At 40.6% G+C, this 16,525-nt stretch overlaps 1 protein-coding gene across 6 annotated transcripts in view; it reads right to left on the bottom strand.

The window, feature by feature from the left end:
• The window catches only part of LOC140630114 (beta-catenin-interacting protein 1), a 155,274-nt gene that overhangs the window by 63,961 nt on the left and 74,788 nt on the right, over nucleotides 1–16,525 (bottom strand). The window lies entirely within an intron of this gene.

Here is a 16,525-nt window from a genome sequence, read left to right as displayed (position 1 = left end):
CTCTCTCTGAATAAATAAATAAAATCTTTAAAAAAAAAAAAATCCAGCAAGTTATGCTGTATCAATAAGCTGAGTCTAAAATTTTTAAAGGGAGGCAAAAGACCCAACTCAATACTGAAGAAGAACAAAGATTTATACAAAGCTACAGTAATCAACACAGTGCGATACTGGTGGAAGAAGAGATAAATAGATCAATGGAACAGAACAAATAAATGGAGAGCCTAGAAGTAGATCCACATATAGTCAGTCAACTGATCTTTAACAAAGGAGCAAAGGCAATACGATGGAACAAAATCCTTTCAACAAATGGTGCTAAAATAACTGGACATCCACAAGAAAAAGGATGAAATCTAGACACAGACCTTACACCCTTCACAAAAATGAAATCCAAATAGATGTAGTAGACCTAAGTATGAAATGCAAAACTATAAAACTCCTGGAAGATAATGCAGGAGAAAACGTAGATGACCTTGGACATGGTCATAACACAATCCATGAAAGAAAGAATTGATAATTGGACTACATTAAAATTTTAAAACTCTGCTCTGTAAAAAGTAATGTCAGGTGAATAACAACACAAGCCACCAACTAGAAGAAAATATTTGCAAAAGATTGATAAATGACTGCTGTCCAAAATATACAAACAGCAAGAAAACAAACATATGGGACACCTGGGTGGCTCAGTGGTTGAGCATCTGCCTTTGGCTCAGGTCGTGATCCAGGGTCCTGGGACGGAGTCCCACATCGGGCTCCCCAGAGGGAGCCTCCTTCTCCCTCTGCCTATGTCTCTACCTCTCTCTGTGTTGTCTCTCATGAATAAATAAATAAAATCTTTAAAAAAAACCAAACACACAAACTCAACAATAAGAAAACAGTATGGAAAAAAAAAAAAAACAGTATGATTTTTTTAAATGGGTAAAAGAGGGATCCCTGGGTGGCACAGCGGTTTGGCGCCTGCCTTTGGCCCAGGGCGCGATCCCGGAGACCCGGGATCGAGTCCCACATCGGGCTCCCGGTGCATGGAGCCTGCTTCTCCCTCTGCCTGTGTCTCTGCCTCTCTCTCTCTATCATAAATAAATAAAAAATTAAAAAAAAAAAAAGATTAAGAATGCTTTTAAAAAAAAATAAAATAAAATAAATGGGTAAAAGACCTGAACAGATAGATACCTCATCAAAGATATACAGACAGAAAGCATATAAAAACATGTTCAACATCATATGTCATTCGGGAATTATAAATTAAAACAACAATGATACCACTACACACCTATTAGAATTGCCAAAATCCAAAACACTGATAACACCAAATGCTGGGGAGGATGTGGAGCATAAGGAACTCTCACTCGTTGCTGGTGGGAATACAAAATGGTACAGACACTTTGAAAGACAGTTTGGCAAGTTGCTTACAAAACCAATCATACTCTTAACATATGATTCAGCAGTCACACCCTTTGGTATTTACTCAAACGAGTAGAAAACTTATGTCCACACAAAAACCTGCACATGGATGTTGACAGCAATTTTTTTCATAATTGCCCAAACTTGGGAGCAACCAAGCTGTCCGTTAGTAGGTGAATGGATAAACTGTACTTCATCCAGATAAGGATTACTTAGCACTTAAAAAAAAAAAAAAAAGAAGAAGAAGAAGAAGAAGAAGAAGAAGAAGAAGAAGAAAAAGAAGAAAGAAGGAAGAAGGAAGAAGAAGGAAGAAGAAGGAAGAAGAAGGAAGAAGAAGGAAGAAGAAGGAAGAAGAAGGAAGAAGGAAGAAGAAGAAGAAGAAGAAGAAGAAGAAGAAGAAGAAGAAGAGGAGGAGGAGCTGCCAAGCCATGAAAAGACGAGGAGGAACTTTATGTGCATTACTAAGTGAAAGAAGCCAATCTGAAAAGGCTGCACACTGTGTGATTCCAACTCTGTGACATTCTAGAAAATGTTAAAACTATGGAGACAGTGAAAGATCAGTGGCTGATGAGGTGGCGGGGGAGGGGGGTGGGGGTGGAGAAGGGAATGAACAGGTGGAGTGCAGAGGATTTTCAGGGCAGTGACACTATTCAATATGATTCTACAGTGGTGAATACATATCATCAGACATTTGTCAAAACCCACAGAACATACAACACCAAGAATAAACCCTAATGTAAACTATGGACTCTGGATGATAATGATGTGTCAGTGTGGGTTCTTTTACTGTAATACATATAACACTATGGTGCAAGGTGTCAATAGTGGGGGACGTTGTACACATGTGGCGAACACGGCATATGAAAACTCCCTGCACTTTCCACTCAATTTTGCCCTGAACACTGCTCTTCAAAAAAAAAGTTCATTAATTTAAATCTGACAATGCAGGCTGCCCACCCTTCCCCCAAAATGAAAAGAGCTCCCTGATTAGATGAATTCCAGCAGAGACTAGCTAATGATGCCAGTCCTCATTGTAGAGAAGAATCACATGCCAGGAATTGCTGTCAACTCTGACACTGTGATTTGGGAATAGTGTGCAAACTTCTGGGACATGTGCACAAACAAGTACTACAAAATTGAAAATGATGTAACTTTAATACAATGCACTTTCTCCAGAATTTTTAAAACTCCAACCCAATTTCATAATCATTCCTGACTCAACTGTACATGAAAGGTTCCTAACTAGTCACTCAGCTTTATGCTTTCTGAATATTCTTTGTTACAGAGAAAAATGAGATTAAAGACTCTAGAGGGGCTTATGTATTACTGCTTTTCATAGTATGAGCTATAAAACATCATACTGACAATAGTAACCACTAAACTCATCTCCTCTTCAGTAAAATGGGCTGATTGAGCTAAATTAATGGTAAAATCCTCTCCATTTCTAGAATTCTAGCCATATAATTCAGAAACTGATTTTTTTTAGATAGATTAGCAGATTTTTAGGTTCCCAGTTTTCTTTTTTAAGATTTTAGTTATTTATTCATGAGAGACAGGGAGAGAGAGAGAAGCAGAGACACAGGCAAAGGGAGAAGCAGGCTCCGTGTAGGGAGCCCAATGTGGGACTCAATTCTGGGACTCCAGGATCATGCCCTGAACCAAAGGCAGCTGCTTAACCGCTGAGCCACTCAGGTGTCCCTAGGATTCCAGTTTTAAAAAGTACCTGAAGTTCGAATGCAATAATAATATGCAAGTAACCAGAGATTACTTAACTGGGAAAACTAAGTTGTCAGGTTTTAAAAGGAAAGGACTGGGGTTGGGGCGCCTGGCTGGCTCAATTGGTTAAGTGTCTGACTCTTGGTTTCACACTCACGTCGTGATCTCAGGGTTGTGAGGTCAAGCCCCACATTGGGTTGAGAGTTTACTTAAATATAAAATCTTTTTTAAAAATTAAAGTAAATGTCTTTATCATAAAAGAGGGAAAAGGATTATATGACCTTTCAAGAGGAAACTGGACTTAATGGAATGTAGTCCCACCAAGAACTAGATCATTAGTAACCAAGAGTCCTCCCAAAACAACCCATCAACCATTCCCCACCAAGACAAACAGGACAAGTACTTATGCATAACTTACTCAATTCTGAGAAAACTCCAAAAGATTTTTTAGGAAAAGAAAGCAAATAGCACTAGAGAATTCCTCTTTGCGGTAGTTATTAAAAGCATTTTTTACAATGAAATCAGCCATTTAAAGGTCTTAAAAGGGCTATCTTATGAGGAAAAACAAAGATGGTAATCTTTTCTAAGTATTGAACTTTTTTTTTTTTTAAAAAAAAGCTTGATTTTTTCTAGATCTCATTCTAGAAATACTAATTAAGTGTATACTCCCAAAGAAAAAGCCCCCCAAAATCTGATGTTAGTATTTTTCTCTACTTGTTCACCTATTCTTGCCTTTTCCCTCATTAAAAATTTGTCCTGTAGTAAAATTAAAAAGAAAACCAAAGTGATAAACCACAGGCACACAAGATCCTGATTCCTCACACAGAGGGTATTGATGGCCTACCAGTAGCGGCCCCTCATTGGAGAACGGGCTGCCCATATTACATTACAGGCAAATCCATACCTGGGGACCAGAACAACAACGTCTTCTACAATCAAGAAAGCAAATGACCATGTAAATAAGAAAGAAATACTCTGGATTATAGGAATCTGCTGAATTAACTCTAATTTCTCTTTTTTTAAAGCATATCCTTTGCAAGCTTTGCTTTCTACTTCCTCTATTATTTAGAAGCAAATTACAGGTGACATATCCCTCAAATGTATTTTGACATCAACCACCATTATTAGACTATGGTCAATCTGAGAACTGCTGGGGTCCCCAAGACCCTTTCAGGAGGACCACAAAGCCTCCCTTCTCCAGCTGCTTATTTGTGTGAGGCTAAATTTTCCTCCCCTACTTCAACCAAACAACAGATAGCAAGGAGTTGACTGGAGAATCTGGCTGACTTCTCTTAAATCCACATTAAAGAGATTAGCAAAAAGGTAAAACAATACCAGTCTTCTTACGAAATTGCTTTTGGGGCAGCCCAGGTGGCTCAGCAGTTTAGCGCCGCCTTCAGCCCGGGATGTGATCCTGGAGACTCAGGATCGAGTCCCACATCAGGCTCTCCTGCATGGAGCCTGCTTCTCCCTCTGCCTGTGTTTCTCATGAATAAATAAATAAAATCTTTATAAATAAATAAATTGCTTTTTGTTCTGGAAAATACAGTATGTTTCGTTAAAAATATAAGGTTACCCAACTATATTTCAATTTAAATATAGTAAATAGTGTTATCATTTAATGGGTTTATCAGGGATCCCTGGGTGGTGCAGTGGTTTGGCGCCTGCCTTTGGCCTGGGGCGCGATCCTGGAGACCCGGGATCGAATCCCACATCGGGCTCCCGGTGCATGGAGCCTGCTTCTCCCTCTGCCTATGTCTCTGCCTCTCTCTCTCTCACTGTGTGACTATCATAAATAAATAATAATAATAATAATGGGTTTATCATTGCTATTTTAAATAAATTAATAAATATTTTAATAGGGTCTCAGTTTTATTTCTAAGAATAAATGTTGATCAATATAACCCACATAAACACAACCTTTTTGAGGTCTTTAATAATTTTTGAGGGCAGCCCCGGTGGCGCAGCGGTTTAGCACCGCCTGCAGCCCAGGGCGTGATCCTGGAGACCCGGAATCGAGTCCCACGTCAGGCTCTCTGCATGGAGCCTGCTTCTCCCTCTGCCCGTGTCTCTGCCTCTCTCTCTCTCTCTCTCTGCATCTCTATGAATAAATAAATAAAATCTTTAAAAAAAATAATTTTTGAGAGCACAGAGGTTTCTGAGACCAAAGAGCTTGGAACCCTATAGGATTAAATAGAACCTACTACATACATCCCTCTAATGGATACACCCACCATACCCAGACAAACGTTTAATAAATGACATGAGAAGGTTATGAAACAACTAGTAAAAATGAGCTTGTTTTGTTTAAAACTTTTGACTACATAGATACATTTTTACAAGGGAGATATACACAAAGGGGATAAGACTAGTGATCTCAAAGAGACAGTATTTTAGGTCATTTTAACCTATTCTTTTTGTACAAAATTATATTTTTTTTCCTACAGTATGGAGGTGACAGCATTTCCCAAACTGCTCTATGGTATATAATAGTGTCATGAAAGGCTCCACCATCGTTAGCTAGATAAATGTGGATTACATTCCGCCACTCTCCACCCCCAGCAATTCAACACAGTCCGCTAAAGGTCTGAGACGTCCTGCAGCACTGACCCCATTTCCCAAACTTAGGTAACCAACACACCCCTTTTAACAAGTAACACCTATCCACATAACATCCTTAGGGAAAGACTACCTCAGAGATCATCCTAAACAAAGATTTGAAGAGGGGGCCTGCAGGCACCCTTTTTCATTACTGTTAGAAGTCACCAGGTCACTACTATTTAGAATGGATGACCTCCAGTTAATAACATGTACACATCCAATCAAAAGTACTTGGGCCTGGGATGCCTAGGTGGCTCAGTGGTTAAGCGCCTGCCTTCATCTCAGGGTGTGATACTGGAGTCCTGGAATCAAGTCCCATGTCAGGCTCCCTGCATGGAGCCTGCCTCTCTCTTTGTGTTCTCATGAATAAATAGATAGAACCTTTAAAAAAAAAAAAAAAAAAAGAATACTTGGGGCTTGGAGCACCTGGTTGGCTCAGTGGTTGAGCCTCTGCCTTTGACTCAGGTCATGATCCCGAGGTCTTGGGATTGAGTCCCCATCAAGCTCCCTGCAGGGAGCCTGCTTCTCCCTCTGCCTATGTCTCTGCCTCTCTCTCTGTCTCTCATGAATAAATAAATAAATAAAATATTTTTTAAAAACCTGCAGGGAGTAAATTTAATTCGTATATATTCTGGAACTTGGACAATTCAAGGAATGGTCAAAAAAATTTTTTTAAGATTTTATTTATTCATGAGAGACGCAGAGAGAGAGAGGCAGAGACACAAGCAGAGGGAGAAGCAGGCTCCATGTAGGGAGCCCAACGCGGGACTGGATCCCGGGTCTCCAGGATCAGGCCCTGCCTGGGCTGAAGGCGACGCTAAACCACTGAGCCACAGGGGCCGCCCCGAGGAATGGTCAATTCTTAAGTAAAATTTTCTTTGATGGAAAACATAACCTAACCATAAGTCATTCCTTTAAATGATGCATATTGGTAAGCATCCTCTGAAAGGGGAGACCTGCACACACAGGCAGTTCTCGGAGCGTGCACCAGACACACGGCTGTTGGCAGAAAGCCCACTGCACCCACTGTGCCGCTCCCCCTTGTGGCCCCCCCGTCAGTCACCCCTGCAGTGCTCCCACCTGGTCACCAGGGGGCGTGCTGGCCCACATCTTTCCTCTTCCGAATCCTTCCTCTTCAAGATCACAAGGAACAGGTCACAATTCCCTCCTGCCCCTCTCACAGGCCAGGTCACTTGGAAGTCACCCCACTTCCGTCCAGGTGTGAGCCAAGAGTGACTGATCATGGCTGATGCTCCCAATGAAATCTTTTTTTTTTAAGATTTTATTCATTTATTTTTTTTTCAAAGATTTTTTATTTATTCATAGAGACACAGCTAGAGAGAGAGGCAGAGACAGGCAGAGGGAGAAGCAGGCACCGTGCGGGGAGCCCGATGTGGGACTCGATCCAGGGTCTCCAGGATCACGCCCTGGGCTGCAGGCGGCGCTAAACCGCTGAGCCACCCGGGCTGCCCTGATGAAATCTTTTAAAGCCACTTTACTACTTCAAGACCAACTTTCCACATTTTAACAAGCACTTCATTGCTGGTTTATAAAATTAATACTGTAATGATGTATGTGCTGTGTTTTACTACAAATTTGCCTGGTTTCCACTTGTGTTATGGGTTAAATCAGTTTTGACGATCACTTTTAGAACTGAAACGGTTTATAACATTGTTTCCAGGAAAACGCAATTTGAGATCTAATTTGAATTCCTAATAGGTGGATACAGACTGCCTTTTCAGGTCATCAGGGAATCAGAAATGGGCCCCAGGAAACAACACATCAAGTCCAAGCTAGGTTAGCAGCTGCACGAGGAGACTGCACAGAACGGAGGTAGTCAAGGAGCTTCTGCGTGGGGTGAGTTCACCGTGCCCAGGCCATTCAATGTGAGAATACAAGAATAGAAGACTAAAACATACCACAGCATTCAGGAGAAAAGCTCTCGATCTGACCAGATCTGAGCATGGACTGACTTTCCATAGCCACTGCTGAGAGTCCTGGGGTTCTATTGCTGCCCACTGTACCAACCTGCCTCAGTCTGCCTGTCTCTGCTTGAAATTCCAAAAGATAAGAAGGTACAGTCAGGACTGCTCTGTTCCAAGTCAAGGCTTTTGCCCCAAATCCCTATCTGTTCTCCTACACCACTGACCTGAGCTTCCAGATAAAACAAACTTCAGGAAACCCGTCTAACATTCTTCCTTCAGGCCTAAACCACCAAATCCTGGTCGGAGTGGCCCGTATTTGCTTTCTCACTGCTTCTGGTTTCATTCTGTCCATCAGCACTGAGAACCACATAAACACACACTTAGTAGGAAAAGAAAAAATGCAACAAATACATACTTGTCTTATGCATTACTTTTTTAAAGTAGTGGTAAAAATCCCAAACCTTTTAAGAATACTCAAAACAATTCTAGGGCAGCCCTGGTGGCCGAGCGGTTTAGCACTGCCTTCAGCCCGGGGTGTGATCCTGGAGACCTCGGATCGAGTTCCCCGTCAGGCTCCCTGCATGGAGCCTGCTTCTCCCTCTGCCTTTGTCTCTGCCTCTCTGTCACTCTCTCTCTCTCTCTCTCATGAATAAATAAATAAAATCTTTAAAAAAAAATTCTAGAAAAAGTAGGGTTAATAAATTTTATCAACTGAATAAGCAAATATTTACTAATCACTGGCATTTATAACCTTTCTAAAACATTTCATCAATCAAACAAATACTAATGTTGCAGTTGTTATTAATTAAAGTTGCCATCAGGGGGAAGGGGAGATTATATTAATGAAAATATCCCACTGGTTACAGGTTCTTCCAGTAAGAAAAGGTTTAAAAATGACCAATTTCAAGCAGCCCGGGTGGCTCCGCGGTTTAGCGCCGCCTTCAGCCCAGGGCCTCGTACTGGAGATCCAGGATCGAGTCCCATGTTAGGCTCCCTGCATGGAGCCTGCTTCTCCCTCTGCCTGTGTCTCTGCCTCTGTCTCTCATGAATAAATAAATAAATTTTTGAAAAATAAGTAAATAAATAAGGTCAATTTCATATAAAAAAGCATTTAAGTCCTTTTCTATTCTGGGCTTTGAATGTTTAGAAGATGCTTGTTAGCTGCTCCTCTTAATTAAGCAAGAGAAAGTTTCTTACATTTGGGCATAGACTTTTTAAACCCTTGCCAAATGAAAATGCTTCATTCAGGAACCATGGGCAGGTATTAATGGGTATCTTACAAACAACTCAGAAGCAAGCTCAAAACATTGCCAATTCAGGGCTTTATAATACAGATGGGATTATCAAGATACCCTATCATTATCATGGCACAGGTAACTGATGTGTTCCCATACTGAGAATGGCCACTGCCCACCTTTCAATCCCTGCCCTGTTCCTGTAAGAACTCCAGCCTGAGTAAAGCCTAGGAAAAAATTTCAATTCAAGCCAGTGAATTTTGCTACTTACCAGCTACTCTGATAAACATTTGAAAAGCGTGGCAAGGGATCCCTGGGTGGCGCAGCGGTTTGGCGCCTGCCTTTGGCCCAGGGCGCGATCCTGGAGACCCGGGATCGAATCCCACGTCAGGCTCCTGGTGCATGGAGCCTACTTCTCCCTCTGCCTGTGTCTCTGCCTCTCTCTCTCTCTCTCTCTATATATATATATATAGGACTATCATAAATAAATAAAAAAAATTAAAAAAAGAAAAGCGTAGCAAAAAAAAATTAGGGATTATCCAAGAATTTTAATTATTTTTGTTGTCCTCATTACTGATTCCATAAGTAATAGGAAACCAGCATGAATTAGTCAAGGCATTTTAAAAGTAAATATAATCTGCTGATGCAAAGGCTATAAGCCCCCAAATCAAAAGTGACCCTATTCCTCAATTAGCTTCTACCTCTGATTTGCTGGCACTATTATTGTGAGCTGAGTATACTCTGTCCTTTGCTTGGTGCTAAGGAGAGAAGAGTATCCACCCCCTACCCTAAGGCCACCAGAAAATACCAGTCTTGCTATGAGGAGGGGAGCACCAGGGGAAGGTGTCACTGAGGAGGGGGCATCAGCTGGTTCATCTGAACAAGTCCAGAGGACCAAGGGCCCTGGTGAAAATCCCAGAGCCAAGTCTGCATTCCAACTATTAATATCCTGCCATCAGGGTAAGTCTATCAATATTCAAGACAATTTTCTAGGTCTTTTGGGCCCCATGCTTGGTGTAGTGCTCTTTGTCATCTTGAAATTATTAATAATTTTTGAGCAAAGGGGCCTGCACTTTTTGTCATTGTTGTTGTTTTTTAAGATTTTATTTATTTATTCATGAGAGACAGAGAGAGAGAGAGGCAGAGACACAGAGACACAGGCAAAGGGAGAAGCAGGCTCCATGTAAGAAGCCCAATGCGGGACTCGATCCCAGGACTCCAGGATCACGCCCTGAGCTGAAGGCAGATGCTCAACCACTGAACCACCAAGGCATCCCAAGGGGCCAGCACTTTGTTTTGTTTTTAAAGATTTTATTTATTTATTCATGAGAGAGAGAGAGGCAGAGACACAGGCAGAGGGAGAAGCAGGCTCCATGCACGGAGCCCCACGCGGGATTCGGGACTCGATCCCCAGACTCCAGGATCACGCCCTGCCCCGAAGGCGGGCGCTAAACCACTGAGCCACCCAGGGATCCCCAGGGCCAGCACTTTGATTTTGCACTTGGCCGCACATATTATCCAGCTGGTCCTCACAATATTCATTAACTACATCTGAAATATGTAAAATTAAATGTGACTGAATTCTGCATTTCAGATGGATAAATCATGTTCTTTAAAAGCCACTTAATAGACAACTTTATACAAATGATTCTCAAGTTTTACATATCTTCAATTTAAGTTTACGATGACTGATCTTTTTCTTGGGGATTCTTAATATCAAAGTACTGTATTATATAAGAAAAAAATAACTATTAGGAAAGAGCTCCAAATAAATGTCTTTGTTACACTTTAAGGCCTTAAACAAAGATGACTTTCATATTTACTGAGTTTTAAAATTCACTTTGTATCTAAAAGACATACATTTCTATGTTTTGTTTTTATTTTTTTTAATAAGAAACCCACAAGAGGAAGTTTCTTTTTTTTTTAATTTTTTTTTATTTATTTATGATAGTCACAGAGAGAGAGAGAGAGAGAGAGAGAGGCAGAGACATAGGCAGAGGGAGAAGCAGGCTCCATGCACCGGGAGCCCGATGTGGGATTCGATCCCGGGTCTCCAGGATCACGCCCTGGGCCAAAGGCAGGCGCCAAACCACTGTGCCACCCAGGGTTCCCTCTATGTTTTATACTATGATTAAAAATTGGGTAAATAACAAATAGTTACTTAAAGAATAAAATCAAAGAACCAGACAAAAGAATTCACTTTAACAAAGCACACTTTTTAGCCAATTAGAAGGAAAAAAATGTAATGAAGAAACATCATATTCCAAACTAGTTGTTTAAGAAGTCTAGGATTCCGGGGGCACCGAAACCAAGTTAAGTGTTGGACTCTTGGTTTCGGCTCAGGTCCTGATCTCAGGTCGTGAGACAGAGCCCCTTGTGGGGCTCCGCGCTTAGCCAGGAGTCTGCTTGTCCCCCTCTCTGTGTTCCTCCCCCTGTTCTCTATCTGGAATAAATAATTAAAATCTTAAAAAAAAAAAAAAAGAATTCTAACATTTCGTCCAGTTCCTTTCTAAAAATTAAACCCTGCTCCTGGAACCTGGAGGTTCACTCTGCTTATCCCCTAACCATAGAGTCTGCACCTTATGAGCTCATTTCTCATCACAGCCAGAAATCAGAGCCTGGGGCTCAGCCACTCTTAAAATGAGAGTGGTAAAAACAAAAGAGCTGCAGGACTAGATGCGGCAAAGATCTAAAGGACTGGTAAGCTTCAGACCTAAGGTAAGCCAACCCAAGTCTCAATGTTTTTCAGAAAAGCATCGCTTTTTGTGCTAGCAGGTGCCCAGGCTGAATGATCAAATGTCAGCGAAGTGTGAAGAAACATCTGTTTTTACAGGAAGGGCTACTTGCATAGAGGGCAGGCCTTTCAACACTGGAAATGATACAGGAGAGGATGGTGGAAGAAGCTGGTTGGATGAAACGCCAGTTTATCCCTAGAGCAGGAAAACATCAGCAACTTAAAACCCTTGAAAGAAAACATAGACAACTGTGAAATATGTATCTGATTAGAAAAAAACCTCCCAGGAGTGATTCAGAGGTCAAGAGTGAGTGTAGGTGGTACAGCCACTCTGAGAAACAGTTCTGCAGCTCCCCAACATGGTGAACAGAGTTATACCACATGACCCAGCAATTCCACTCTTAGGTGTACACCCAAGAGAACTGAAAATATATGTGCACACAAAGCCTGTATACAAATGTTCACAGCAGCAGTATTCAGAGTAGCCACAAACTGGAAAACCACCCAAGTGTCCATCGACTGGTGAACATATCAACAAAATGTGGCTTATCTATACAAAGAAATATTGCCTTAGTCTATTTGGGCTGCCAAAACAAAATACTACTGGGTGGCTTGTGAACAACAGAAATTTATTCCTCAGAGATCTGGAAGCTGGGAAGTCCGAGATCAAGATGCCATGATGTTTGAGTTCTGCTGAGATCCTTTTCTGGTTTGCAGACAGCCATCATCTTGCTGTGTCTTCACTTTGTGGAAGGGGTTAGGGAGCTCTATGGGTTCTCTTTTATAAGGGAACTCATGCCATTCGTGAGGGCTCTCCCTCTTTCCCTAATTACCCCTCAAAAGCCCCATCTCCAAATATCATGATATTGGAGATTTGGTTTCAACATATGAATTCTGGAGGGACACAAACCTATGTCAAATATTATATAGCCATAAAAAAGAAGTTCTGATGCACGTTTCAACATAGATGAACCCTGAAAACATCAAGTGAAACAAAACAAGCCAGTCACAAACAGGCCATATGTTACAGGATTCCATTGATACGGAATGTCCAGCACAGTCAAACCCATAGAGACAGGAAGTAGACTGGGGTTGTCAAAAGCTGGGGAAAGGGGAATTAGAGTGACAGCTAAGGGCTCCTGTTTAAGGTGATGAAAATGTTCTGAAAGGAGGGCGCCTGGCTGGCTCAGTTGGTAGACCATTTAAGACTTTATTTATTTATTCATGAGAGACACACAGAGAGGCAGAGACACAAGCAGAGGGAGAAGCAGGCTCCATGCAGGGAGCCCAATGTGAGACTCGATCACGGGTCTCCAAGATCAGGCCCTGGGCTGAAGGCAGCGCTAAACTGCTGAGCCACCCAGGCTGCCCAAAAAGTAGCTGATTCTAAGAAGTTCTTGTCACAAGAGAATCAAACCGGTCCAAAACAGATGACTGAAAAGCCATATTCATGTCTGACCCAAGGTAAAAAAGGAAAACGTGATTTTTCCTTTATTATGTTACCACCTACTTCTTACTGGGGTTCTGGAACAGAAGATGTGTTTTATAGGTTTTTAAGATGTTCTCAAAAAAAAAAAAATGTTCTCAATTCAGTTACTTTGAAGTAAATGAATTTTCATCTAAAACTTTAAAAATGAAGAAGCCATAGCAACACATCTTGTGAAAAACTTTAACAATATCATCCTACACCTAAGTAAGAAAATGAACAAAAATATGCCTAAAACACGGACAAGAAAGGGCCTATCAAATGCAGTATCCCAATTCCTAGGTGGTGTGGCCCAGAGAGCACTGGGCAGCACAACAACAGCCTGACAGCAGGGAAGGGAATATCAGTCTAAGGGTTCCCAGCTCTGGCTTTTTGCATAGTCTCCACTGCAATCAAAATGTCACCTTTGTTTGATTTTTTACAGTGCTAGAACACAATGCTGCATAAATCATTTCCACCAATCCTGAATCCCTATTTCTGAAGCTCCACTAAACTGTTTTATAAGAAATCAATTATCTTAGATTCCATTTATAAAAGACACAATATATCTTCAAATACATCTGCTGTTACCAAATCAAGACCACAGAAAAAGCAAGATACATTTCGGTTTTTTGGGTTTTTTTTTTAAGATTTTATTTATTTATTCATGAGAGACACACAGAGGGAGGCACAGACACAGGCAGAGGGAGAAGCAGGCTCCATGCAGGGAACCTGATGTGGGACTTGATCCCAGTCTCCAGGATTACACCCTGGGCTGAAGACGGTGCTAAACTAACTGAGCCACCAGGGCTGCCCATAAGATACATTTCTTAAAAGCATAATGATCCTAAACCTCAATTAACCAGAAGATGTGAGCAATAGTCTCCTGGTGATTTTCAGGATAATCACACCTCCTATTTTGTTTAAACTCTTATAAATGAAGACTTTCTACCCAACCCCACCCACTATTATATTTTCCTGTCTTAGAAAGCAATAACAAAAATAATTCAATCCTTTTAAAAAATGTCTTAAAACTTTAACATCCTCACTTTAAAGATTAAGAGATGGTTTAATGAACTTAGCCAAGTCCTGCAACCAGTATCACAGAATTACAGCATTCTCTAACTTGAATGCAAAAATATTTTATTTCATTAAAATTTCATTTATGGGTCATATTCTTTACATCTAAAACTGAAATATTGTTTTGTCTTAAATAGTACTGACACTGATAACATATGATATGAACTCCTACAACTTCCTTTTGCAAAAGGATTCCTATGAAATTGCTTGGTTTTATGTTATTCCTCCTTAAAGTGGTCTGCAGCCAGAAGACGAACTCTTGTAGTTAACTGAAGGTTCCAGTTAACTGAGTTAGAGCTCTTAAATTGGAATACATTCAGAATTATTAATATTTTATCATTTCTTTAGTAGTTATATAGGTCTCCTACATGAAATAAATGACATTTACTCCCAGTAATACAACGATTAGATTATATATAATATTGAAGTCTATATTCAAAGCATTCTTCCTCAAAGTTACTTCAGAAAAAAAGGTAACAAATTAAGAAACCACTTTCCAAAAAAGCAGAGAATCACAGCATTTTAAAAAATTAGACACAGGGGCCGTGAGTGACTCAGTCGGTTAAGAGTCTGCCTTCGACTTAGGTCATGATCCCAAGGTCCTGGGATTGAGGGAGCCCCCGTTTCAGGGCTCCCTGCTCAGTGGGGAGCCTGCTTCTCCCTCTCCCTCTGCCCCTCCCTCCCACTTGTATTCTCACTCACTCTGCTCTCTCACTCAAATAAATAAATAAATAATGTTTAAAAAATTTTAAACTCGGGATCCCTGGGTGGCGCAGTGGTTTAGCGCCTGCCTTTGGCCCAGGGCGCGATCCTGGAGACCCGGGATCGAATCCCACGTCGGGCTCCTGGTGCATGGAGCCTGCTTCTCCCTCTGCCTATGTCTCTGCCTCTCTCTCTCTCTCTCTCTCTCTGTGTGCGTGACTATCATAAATAAATAAAAAATTAAAAAAAAAAATTTAAACTCAGAGTGGTAGCCACAAAACTACAGACCTAGGGCAGCCCCAATGGCGCAGCGGTTTAGCGCCGCCTGTGGCCCGGGGCGTGATCCTGGAGACCCAGGGGGTCCCACGTCGGGCTCCCTGCATGGAGCCCGCTTCTCCCTCTGCCTGTGTCTCTGCCTCTCTCTCTCTCTGTGAATAAATAAATAAATAAATAAATAAATAAATAAATAAATAAATATCATCTTAAAAAAAAAAAAACCTACAGACCTCAAAAGCTGCTATAGATTTTTATGCTCTAATATCCCCAACAGTGCAATCAACAGAACAGATCCTTGAAAAATTATCTAATGATTTTCTATATCCACAATGCAGAATTTAGGTGTGTTTTATCCTCTGTAATGCCTTTTTCAGTATATAACATTTACCTGCCAGATGAAAACTAGGACATCTAAATACTATACTGTCAAAACTGATCAAAACTGAAAGAGTTGTCCATCCATTCAATCACTCAACAAATACTGAGTACCTACTGGTACTATATGAATGTGGGGGTGATAGGATTCACATGTGAACAGAACAGATCAAACTACCTTTCCATCTTGGGGCCTACGTCCTAGTGAGGGGAGACAGATAATAAACAAATTAAGGGTGTCAGAATGGGATTAAGTGCTATGGAAACAGAAAAAGTGAAGCAGGGAAAAGAGGATTCAAGAGTTCAAAGAGAGATGAAATTTTACATAGGATGGTGAGGGGAGGACTCACTGAGAGGTCTGTGTGCAAACGAGCAGGAAAATAACAATGAAAATTATTTCTTTGGCTTTGAAATGGCAGTCCAAGCTCGCATTTAAAATATATATATATATATATATTCAAAAAACATATATATATATATATATATTCATAAGCTTTCTATATTCTCCATTTCAATTGACTATTTCCTGATCGTTGACTGACTGAAGAGAAAAGCAGGCAGCCTAGGGCATGCCAAGGATATGCCTAACATTTTGATTTACTTGATATTTTTTTAAGAACCGCAGCTACAAATTAAAGTGAAATGCAGAGTTCTCTATTAAACAACTAGTTAATAGTCAAGATGCAATTTATATTACAAAATCTAACATTCTCTCTAGCAATTTATACATGATATTTATCCCATTAAGTTATTAGATATAGCTAGTCTTATGGCAATAAAGAAGTCAGATATTAGTTGAAATGATCACCCTTCAAAATAAGCTCACAGAAAGTGCCTCTATAAATTACATATTTACATATAAAATCCATTTGTAACCCCTCAAAATGAAACCATTTTATTAGCATTTCTTGTAATATTCACAAGACATTTCCTACCGCAGGCTGGGGGAAAGAAAAAAAGCAACAGAATAACTGATGTTTAAAATGTATTTTTATTTTGCAGACTAATTATTCTTAAG

The sequence above is a fragment of the Canis lupus genome, chromosome 3 (genome assembly GCF_048164855.1).
Source record: "Canis lupus baileyi chromosome 3, mCanLup2.hap1, whole genome shotgun sequence".
Taxonomy (NCBI): Eukaryota; Metazoa; Chordata; class Mammalia; order Carnivora; family Canidae; genus Canis; species Canis lupus.
This window is presented reverse-complemented; position numbering and strand designations above follow the sequence as displayed.